The following is a 10,931-nucleotide window of genomic DNA, read 5'->3' on the forward strand; positions in this document are numbered from 1 at the left end:
TATCAGCCGAAGTAGTTTCATACTAATTAGGCTACATCAGGGCCGTAATGTGCAATACTTCCTCTTCCTATGTTATTGCATAGAAACGACCACCCAAGCATCCTTGTATTATTTCTGCTCAATTACCTTGTAAACAATTGAGTAGTTATATGGAAATAAGATAGAATCAGGGCCGTAAAATGCATTATCACCTATTCCACTCAATTTTATGGAAATTACATATTTTCATGGTCTTAAAATGTCTTATTTCTTATTTCCACTCAATTACTTAGTTATTACCATTTTTAATACAATATAGACTAGCCTACTATGAAGTGATTCAAGTACACAGACAAACACATTGTGTGCAAAACTTTATTTATTTTTCCAATCAGTTATGAGATTCATGTTCACTGATGTGAGGTTGTCAATCTGCCACCATCCAGAGGAAGTCCTGTGAACACAAACAAACAAACAGAGAAGTCAACTGCAAGACCGGTTTCACCACGTTTATTTTTTTATGTTATCAATTCACCATCGCTAAATTTGCTTCTGAAATGCAGTACCATGTTAAATGCACGTTGTAAATCTTCCTCAGGCTGACATCGTTGCTGATTTACAAAGGCAAACTCTAGCTAGCACCTAGCTTCAGTCATTGAAAACATGGTGGGCAGAGCTAGCTAGAACTAGTGGTTTCCATTGTAAATGTACCTCTGTATGCCGTTTCATTTCCAGAACAAACATAAACCTAACACTAACTCATAAAACATGTTTGCATAAGGCTAAAGTAATTCGACGATTGAAGGTGGATGAAATCAACATCAAGACCATTTTAGCTCACCTTGAAAGTTACCCTGGTTGCTGCCTGCGTGCGAAAGCACTGTGTGGTGCGTCTCAAACTCCACCCTTGTGTGTCAGGGTACTCAATTAAACAACGTCAGCGTCTCTGAGCCATACTGCAAGCAGAGCGGGCAGCGTACAACTAGAACGAGTGTGCTTGAAGTACAGAAGTATACTAATTGAGACGCTTCTGTTCTGCAGTAACCAAACTTTCGTTGCCTAGCAACAACAGGACTCGCCGCCACCGCGAGCTAGTTCAACTTCAGTGCAGCAGAGCCAGGCAAGGTAAGCTTCCTGACAACAAACTTTTAATGTAGTTCTAGCTTTAACCTGCTTTCATTTTGTCTCTGAGCATTGAAGGATTTTAACTGTATACACTGCAAACACGTCTTATCAGCCGTGTTTGTGCTGAAATGGCATAGCCTACAGAGGTACATGGAAACCACTAGTTCTAGCTAGCTCTGCCCACCATGTTTTCAATGACTGAAGCTAGGTGCTAGCTAGAGTTTGCCTTTGTAAATCAGCAACGATGTCAGCCTGAGGAAGATTTACAACGTGCATTTAACATGGTACTGCATTTCAGAAGCAAATTTAGCAATGGTGAATTGATAACATAAAAAAATAAACGTGGTGAAACCGGTCTTGCAGTTGACTTCTCTGTTTGTTTGTTTGTGTTCACAGGACTTCCTCTGGATGGTGGCAGATTGACAACCTCACATCAGTGAACATGAATCTCATAACTGATTGGAAAAATAAATTAAGTTTTGCACACAATGTGTTTGTCTGTGTACTTGAATCACTTCATAGTAGGCTAGTCTATATTGTATTAAAAATGATAATAACTAAGTAATTGAGTAGAAATAAGAAATAAGACATTTTAAGACCATGAAAATATGTAATTTCCATAAAATTGAGTGGAATAGGTGATAATGCATTTTACGGCCCTGATTCTATCTTATTTCCATATAACTACTCAATTGTTTACAAGGTAATTAAGCAGAAATAATACAAGGATGCTTGGGTGGTCGTTTCTATGCAATAACATAGGAAGAGGAAATATTGCACATTACGGCCCTGATGTAGCCTAATTAGTATGAAACTACTTCGGCTGATACCGTTTAGTTACTGGCATACCTACCACCTAACTACTATGATGACACAGTAGCTGTTTCCATTAGCCTACTATTAACTAGAAACTACAGCATAATTGCACTGGAAACTGTATGGTTATTTTTGCTGTTATTAATGAGAAATTATAGTGTAATTGCACTGGAAAACCATATGGTTATTTTGCTGTTATTACTAATAACAAGCAGTTATTACCATAAAATTAGACTGAAATTACTGAGAAATTAGTATGAAATTAACACCTTATTAGCGATCCGTAAAGTAAAGTGTAACCAGTTTTTCTTTATGAAGTCGCAATCAACAAAGCGTGGCGAAAGCGCTCCTCACGGCAAAGCGCCCCTCAGCCAATAGTAATATCGCTTCCAACTGTCTCTGGGAAGTCTGTGAACCAATAAACAGACAGTTCTGAGAAAGGGGGCGGGACGAGTGACACCGTTCGATCCAAAGAGGGTGGAGTAATAAAGAGGCTTCGAAACCCGCCCACCCAATGCAAAAGTGTGTGCTCAAGTTGGGTCTCCTAAGGGGGCGTTGTCCCCTCCTTCTTCTTCTATTTTTGAGGTGTTTGCACGAGAAGTGCGCTACCGCCATCTACAGTGCTAAGGGTACTCCATTTATTCTCAACCTGAGGACTCCGAAGGTCTCCTAACCGAAGGTCTCCTAAAGGGGCGTTCACCCGACAGAAAGTGGATACCAGAAATGAACTAGAATGACTTATCTCTGTCTAGAGTATCTCTGGTTCGATCTATTTTGAATTTGGAGACTCACTCGAGACAGAGAGGGCAAGCGCAAACAGCAATACTCTGCTGGATGGAGAATTGTTATGTTCTCATTAAAGCACTCATTGCATGATGCAGGAGTTGCAGAGGGTGTTTTGGAACTATGTGATTTAATCAGCAACCGTTTGTGATTATGGAAAGCCTAATAGTTATGAGGTTACTATTTGGAATTAGAGAGTAAAAGAGCTTTGTTTTTGATCTGAGAAATCGCTAGTTAGCATGCTAACATTAGCCAAGTATGCCAAGCAATGAAATCCAGTAAAGTAGCTGTTAGTAGCCTACTCACTACTCACTAACATCCACCTGATAATACTTGCTTAGGTTGACAAGCAATGTAAAGTAAGACTGGTGCAATGTTTAAAACAATTTTAGCTGCCATATCTCCTTCCATCCACATGAATTACCTGCTTGTTGTAAGCTTAAAAAAACATTGTTTCCAGACCAGAATGACATAGCCTACATGAATCATGTAACAGAACCATGCACAGCATGTTTTCATGCTGAGTGATGTAGTATTGCAGACAAGTGAGGCTATTTACTATATTTTGTATATTATGAAATTCAATAGCGTGACAGCTCTTCTCCCTTTCTCTCACCCTGTCCCTCCAGTTCAAACACATAGATAGCCCCCTTCTCATTCTCCTACTCACAAATGCACCACTATTTCCAGTCCAGAAATGAAATTGGTTTGGAATCATAGACAGCACAAATATGTAGCTTATTAAAATTGTTATGCTGCCATGCTTTGTGATGCTGTAGGTAGTGTAGATAGGCTATCAATGCAGACCTCCTTGGTAGGCCTATTGTCTACACATGTATTTTACATGCAAATGTAGGCCTACTGTATCACTCTCCTGGCATTTCAATTTCATATTACAATTCAAACACATTGATAACCTCCCTCTCATCTGGGGTTGGGGGCCCCACCACCATCACATCCAACACACCACACAGTGAAGCTACTTTCATGCGACTCAATCTGATGTGTTGGTCGCCTGTCAAAAAAAAACAGAAATCCATTTGATGCAAAACGGTTATTGTTCTTGATGCTATTTAGTTAAGCTTACTACGGATATTACTCTTGTGTTCTGTAAGGTATAAGAAAGAGGGTTTTTTTTTCTTTCAAAGGTAAGGTGGGGGGGAGAGGGGGGCGCCAGAACTCAAACTCGCCTAGGGCACCAAATAAGCCAGAACCGGCCCTGGTCTCATCCAATCAGATATCGCAAAATAAATTGACCGGATCTAACTATTGCATAATTAGACATAATTGTCAATTAAAATCGCGTGATAATAAAATGCCTCATGCCCCCTCCAACGGCACACATCCCTCCCTTTGTCAAAGTGAGCGCGCTTGAACTGACAGATTCGGAAGTGCGTTGCACAGGCAGCCCCACATCGTTCTCCCCTCCAGTCAGCTTACTGTGGAATGTTCATTAAAATGTGATTTTTTTTTTTTTTTTTAAATCACGGAACCGTGATTGCAGCCGCCAGTTCCACATGCCCCCCACCACCACCCCAGGACCTGCCCCCCAAAATGTCTGTGCACGCCAGTGCGTGATGGTATAAGTTTGTATGTCCTATTATGATGTATGTTGCTGCTGTAGTGTGTAACTGTGTAAACACAGATGTAAATTAGCTTCATAACTCTGGTACCAGAACTGTCTTGAACATGGCCCCTGTCAAATAAGCTATACATGAAATGAAATGAAATGAGTGATGGCTTGAGAGGTGAGGGGACTATACCAGAGGTGACATAGCCTTTGATGTCTGTGATTAGTTGGCTGAAACACACACACATGATGCCAGAATAGTAGCAGAAACGTGTAAGGAAGGGAATGGACTGTGAGGCTGTTTTTGTTGAGTTAGGTAAACAGAAACACACACATGATGCCAGAATAGTAGGAGGAACGTGCTGTGTTGAGAGCTGATCAGTACGTTTGCATGTGGTCTTTGTAAGTGAGGGAATGGACCATGAGTTAGTTGTTTCTTGAGTTAGTTCCAGGTAAGAACTCACAGGCTTCCTCTGTCCTCCAGTTGCTGAGACCTCAACTCCGGCACAACCAGCACAGAAGCCTGGTATGTTCTACTTACAATTTACATTACTTTTACTATCCATTCGGTAAGGTAATACATTATTTTTAGTAGGTAAACTAGGTAACTAGGTAACTCTTAAAAATAAGATAAATATTTCACAATTGGGGGCATTTGATGGATCCCACTACCTGTATTTACTGTATCTGTGCATGTTTGATCAATAAAAAGTATCTTGATATCTATCTTATTTTTATTATCTATTCGGTAACATTCTCTTCATTAGGCACATTATTGTTTACTAGGTCAACAAGGTAACTAAGCAAACTCTTCAAAATAAGAGAAAGGTTTCACAATTGGGGGTATTTGATGAATCCCACTATTTACTGTATGTGTGCATGTTTAATTTGAATTGATAGTATCTAGATATATGGCCACCTACAGTTCTTAGGAAATACTGTTATATATGTTTATATTATTGCTATATTATTGTCTGTTATATATGTTTATATATTGTGTATGAGTGTTTATGTGTTTAATATGGCCAACACAATGTTTTTGAACCGTCTGTATAGATGGGCTGTTTCCAAGATGCCAACAAGAACTCAAAGACAAGCTATCCAAGAAGTTCCATAATGTGCATGCCGTCATCCCAAGGCAGGGAGGAGCTGCATCTCTGGAGGAGATCTACACAGAGCTCTACATCACAGAGGGGGAATGTGAAGAGGTCAGTACTGAACATGAGGTCAGACAGATTGAGATGTCAAGGAGAACCAACGGGGAAACACCAATCCAATACAATGACATCTTCAAACCCTTACCTGGACAAGACAAATCCATCAGAACTGTGATGACAAAGGGAGTAGCTGGCATTGGCAAGACAGTGTCTGTGCAGAAATTCATTCTGGACTGGACTGAAGGAATGGCCAATCAGGATATTCACTTCCTGTTCCCTGTGCCCTTTAGAGAGATAAATCTGATTGAAGAAAAGAAATACACTCTTATGGACATCATCCATCACTTTTTCAGGGAAACAAAAGACCTCATCTTCTCCACTGATGAAAAGTACAATATTGCCTTCATCTTTGATGGTCTGGATGAAAGTAGGCTTCAGCTGGATTTCAAAAAAAATCAAGACATCCGCAATGTATCAGAACCTGCCACAGTGGACGTCCTTTTGACAAACCTCATTAAAGGGAATATCCTCCACTCCGCTCAAATTTGGATCACTTCCCGACCAGCAGCAGCCAATCAAATCCCTCCTAAGTGTGTTGACCAGGTGACAGAAGTGCGGGGTTTCACTGACGAACAGAAGAAGAATTATTTCAAGAAGAACATAAAGGATCAGGAAGTGGCCAGCAGAGTCATCACTCACCTGGAGAGATCCAGGAGCCTCTACATCATGTGCAACATTCCAGTCTTCACTTGGATGGCAGCCACTGTTCTGGTTTCTATCCTGACCAAAGGCAAGAGTGATGAAAATCCAGCTTCCTTGACCCAGATGTACATCCACTTTCTGATCATACAGGCCAAACACATCAGTGCAAAGTACAAAGACATCTGGAACCAGAAGACCATTTTGTCCCTGGGGAAACTGGCTTTCCAGCAGCTGGAGAAGGGCAAGCTGATCTTCTATGAAGAGGACCTGATAAAGTGTGGCGTGGATGTTAAACAGGCCTCAGTATACTCAGACGTCTGCACCCAGATCTTCAGGAAGGAGATTGGGATGTACCAGAAGGTGTTCTGCTTTGTTCATCTGAGCATTCAGGAGTTCCTGGCAGCTATATACGTGTTTCTCTGCAACAGAGACAAAAACATCTCTGATCAACAACAAACCTCTCAACTCTCTGCTCTGTTCAGAGCTGAAACATTTGATGACCTACACAAGACTGCAGTGGATCTGGCCTTACAGAGTAAGAATGGACACCTGGACCTTTTCCTCCGCTTCCTTTTGGGCCTCTCACTGGAATCCAATCAGAAACTCCTAAATCGCCTACTGCCAAAGACCAGTAGCCAATCGCAGATCTCAGTGCAGACAGTCCAGTGTATCAAGGAGAAGATCAGAAGTAGTAGTGCAGACAGACATTCAGTGTCTCGAGGTAGAAGGATCAACTTGTTCTACTGCCTGAATGAGCTGAATCAGCATGCTGTAGTGGAGAGTATTGACAGTAAGAAAGGAGAGCTGACTGTAGAGATGCTCTTACCAGGAGAGTGGTGGACTGTGGTATTTATTCTCACAATGTCAGAAGAGCAGCTGGGTGGGTTTGACCTGCAGAAATACATAAAGACACCAGAGGAAGACCAGACTGAACTCCTCAGCCCTGATGATGTTCTTCAGAAGCTGGTGCCAGTGGTCACAGCATCCACAGAGGCAAGGTAAGTAACACACTGTGTGAGTGTGTGTGTGTGTGTGTGTGTGTGTGTGTGTGTGTGTGTGTGTGTGTGTGTGTGTGTGTGTGTGTGTGTGTGTGTGTGTGTGTGTGTGTGTGTGTGTGTGTGCGTGCGTGTGTGTGTGCGTGCATCTGTCTGTGTGTGTGAGTGTGGGGGGGTGGGGGTGGGTTGGTAGTGAAGAGTCACCCCCTGGGGGTTTGGCAACTGTGGAGATTGGAGGTTGCGGTTTATTTACAAAAGTGCAGTATATACATATTCATGAGAATAGACAGAAAAAATTGAAATTCAACAACAAAAAATAATAAAAATATTCATAGTAATATAATTGGCCAAAACAACATACAAATATTACACCCTCACCAATAGCATGTCATACTACCATTACCAAGAGTCAAAATAAACAAACGGAAAGCGGAAATAACAAACTAGACCATGTATGATATCACCGTTTGATTGACATTTGGTAATGTGTGAAAATGTTCTCTCCCCCAGCGTTTGAGAGAATGGTGGAGCTGGTGTGTGGAGGAATGATGAGTGGAATGACTGAATGTTTGTGCTGAGTGAACTGGCAGGGAAACTCTGGTGCGTTGTGTAATGGAATGATGCTGTAGATGTTTGTTTTAACTGCAGAGTGAAATGTGATGTCTTACTTGACAAACACACTCCCTGTGTTTCCTCTTTTCCACCTCTCTATCTTGCATCTATCTGTACATCCCTCTCTCACTCCCTTTCTCACTCCCTATCTATCTATCTATCTATCTATCTATCTATCTATCTATCTATCTATCTATCTATCTATCTATCTATCTATCTATCTATCTATCTATCTATCTATCTATCTATCTATCTGTCTATCTATCTATCTATCTATCTATCTATCTATCTATCTATCTATCTATCTATCTATCTATCTATCTATCTATCTATCTATCTATCTATCTGCATGTTGTTTCTGTCCCTCTACACTTCATGACTCCTCATCTGCGCTCTCTCTGTCTCTGTCTCTCCTTCCTGTAGCGATTTCACTTCTTTCTTTCTTTCTTTCTTTCTTTCTTTCTTTCTTTCTTTCTTTCTTTCTTTCTTTCTTTCTTTCTTTCTTTCTTTCTTTCTTTCTTTCTTTCTTTCTTTCTTTCTTTCTTTCTTTCTTTTTGTGTGTGTCTGTGGGGGGGTGGGCAGCCGTGGTCTAGCGGTTAGAGAGTTGGTCTAGGGGGTCTAGGGGTTGCCGGTTCGAATCCCCCCTGACCTCTCCCTACATCTCCAGCCACGGCTGAAGGCTCAAGGCACCTTTCCCCAAATTGCTCCAGGGACTGTAACCAATAGCCTGAAAAGTAATAACTGTAAGTCGCTTTGAATAAAATGAAAGCGTCAGCTAAGTTCAATGTAATGTGTGTGTNTGTGAGTGCAAATGTGTGAGTCTGAGTGCTTTTTGTGTGAGATGTCAGCTGTTCCCTAACTGGGAGTTGCGGAGATGCTGAAGGGAGGTCGAGGACACACAAACTACCTGCCAATAAACACACACACACACAGACATGCACATGGGCAGTCATGGGTAAGTGGTTAGGGCGTCAGACTTGTAGCCCAAAGGTTGCCGTGTTGACTCCCGACCCACCAGGTTGGTTAGGGAAAGTAATCAACCAGTGCTCTCCTCCATCCTCCATGACTGAGGTACCGTACTGCCGCACTGCTCCCTTTTCGGCACCATTGGGGGCTTCCCTCTTGCTTGGGTAAGGCATAAATACAATTTTGTTGTGTGCAGTGTTTACTTGTGGAGTGCTGTGCCACGATGACAATGGGAGTTGGAGGAGTTTCCCAATGGTCTTTCACTTGACACACACACACACACACACACACACACACACACACACACACACACACACACACACACACACACACACACAGTCACACTCACACTCACACACACTACCTGCCAATGAACACACACACACACACTACGTGCCCATGAACACATACACATACACACACACGTATACTTTGACACACATACACACGTCTCACAGTCATCTTGAGTGTGTGTGTGTGTATGTGTGTGTTCATTGACAGGTTTTTGTCATTGTGTGTGTGTGTGTGTGTGTGTGTGTGTGTGTGTGTGTGTGTGAGTGTGTGTGTGTGTGTGTGTGTGTGTGTGTGTGTGTGTGTGTGTGTGTGTGTGTGTGTGTGTGTGTGTGTGTGTGTGTGTGTGTGTGTGTGTGTGTGTCTGTGTGTGTTTCCCTCCTCTCTGTGCTTGTTCTGTTCCATCCATCCATCATCCCTCTCTCCGACCCTTCATCTCTCTAATTGTTGTGCCTCTTCCTTTCTATTTCTCCTTCTCATTTATCTCTCTCTCCTCATCCCTCCATCTCTGCTGTCTCTTCCCCTCTATCTATCTATGCTCTACTTGTTTCTTTCTCTTGTGTGTGTGTGTGTGTGTGTGTGTGTGTGTGTGTGTGTGTGTGTGTGTGTGTGTGTGTGTGTGTGTGTGTGTGTGTGTGTGTGTGTGTGTGTGTGTGTGTGTGTGTGTGTGTGTGTGTGTGTGTGTGTGTTCCAGGCTGGGTTACTGTAAGCTGACAGATAAGAGTTGTCGTCATCTGGTCTCTGTCCTGTCATCTCCCTCATCACGTCTCACACGTCTGCTCCTGTGGTCCAATGATCTGGGTGACTCTGGAGTGGAACTCTTATGTTCTGGACTTCAGCATCAACACTGCAGACTGGAGAAACTGGGGTAAGCAGCATTTCATTGGGCACACACACACTCACACACACTACCTGCCAATGAACACACACACACACACACTACCTGCCCATGAACACACACAGACACACACAGACACACACACACACGTATACTTTGACACACATACACACATCTCACACTCATCTTAAGTGTGCGTGTGTATGTGTGTGTTCATTGACAGGTTTTCAGATGCGTCCAGCATCTCTATAACAGGGTCTGTCTGTCCGTCCGTCCGTCTGAAACGCTTTCATTCAATTGTTGTCCGTCTGAAACGCTTTCTTTAAATTGTTCCTTCCTGTGGCCACAAGGCGGCAGACTACGGAGCGAATGCGTGCAAGCATAGCCTTTCTATACTAAACCGGATGCTAACGTTGGCGAAAAGTAGCCTAGCCACAGGCTAACTGACAAACGTGAGGCCAACAACTCAGCCGATCGTGATGTACGCCACAAATAGACCAATCGACCTCATATTTAGACACTACAATGTTGATTTCTGCCTTCGATTTTCATCAGTTAAGAAATCTAGCGTCGGATTAACACATTATTAAGGTAGTAAAGCGAGTTGCCGCCATGTTTGTTTTCCAGAATCACCCGGGTAGAGAGCTCACGTGCAGCATTCTGGGTAATTGAGTTTCACCTAAAGGGTCAACCCATAAGCGCATGATTCACCCAAACGGTTTTATTTATTTATTATTTGTCGATGTTTAGATTCTTTCCCACATGCACATAATGCTGAAATGGCGTGATACTAAAGGTTGTTAGGCCTAATAAATGTCTGGTAATTTGTAATGTAGCCTACTTCATCTAGGCTATGTGAAATTTCAAATCATAGCCTATGGTTCTTTTCCAAATCCAAGAATGATGATAAGCTTATTATACCCTAAACTGCAAAAAATAAAGCCATGTCTCGCCATTTTGCTGCCTTGCTGCCTGCCACAATATTTGGAGTGTCCATGATGACCAATAAACAAAAAGTACATCCTCGGGGGGCGTTGACAGGCTAGGAGGAGGCCAGGGGGCGTTTGGGGGGGAAAATGGCATAGTTGGAACTGGCA

At 42.4% G+C, this 10,931-nt stretch overlaps 1 long non-coding RNA gene across 1 annotated transcript; it reads right to left on the reverse strand.

Annotated features, from left to right (window-relative positions):
* Positions 1-340: 340 nt before the first annotated feature.
* LOC134448215 (uncharacterized) lies at positions 341-1,600 on the reverse strand. Its single transcript, XR_010034675.1, has 2 exons — positions 821-1,600; positions 341-433 (listed from the first exon to the last, which is right to left on the reverse strand). It is a non-coding gene; the product is annotated as an uncharacterized LOC134448215 (long non-coding RNA).
* Between the last annotated feature and the right edge of the window lie 9,331 nt (positions 1,601-10,931).

This window comes from Engraulis encrasicolus, chromosome 5 (genome assembly GCF_034702125.1).
Source record: "Engraulis encrasicolus isolate BLACKSEA-1 chromosome 5, IST_EnEncr_1.0, whole genome shotgun sequence".
NCBI lineage: Eukaryota > Metazoa > Chordata > Actinopteri > Clupeiformes > Engraulidae > Engraulis > Engraulis encrasicolus.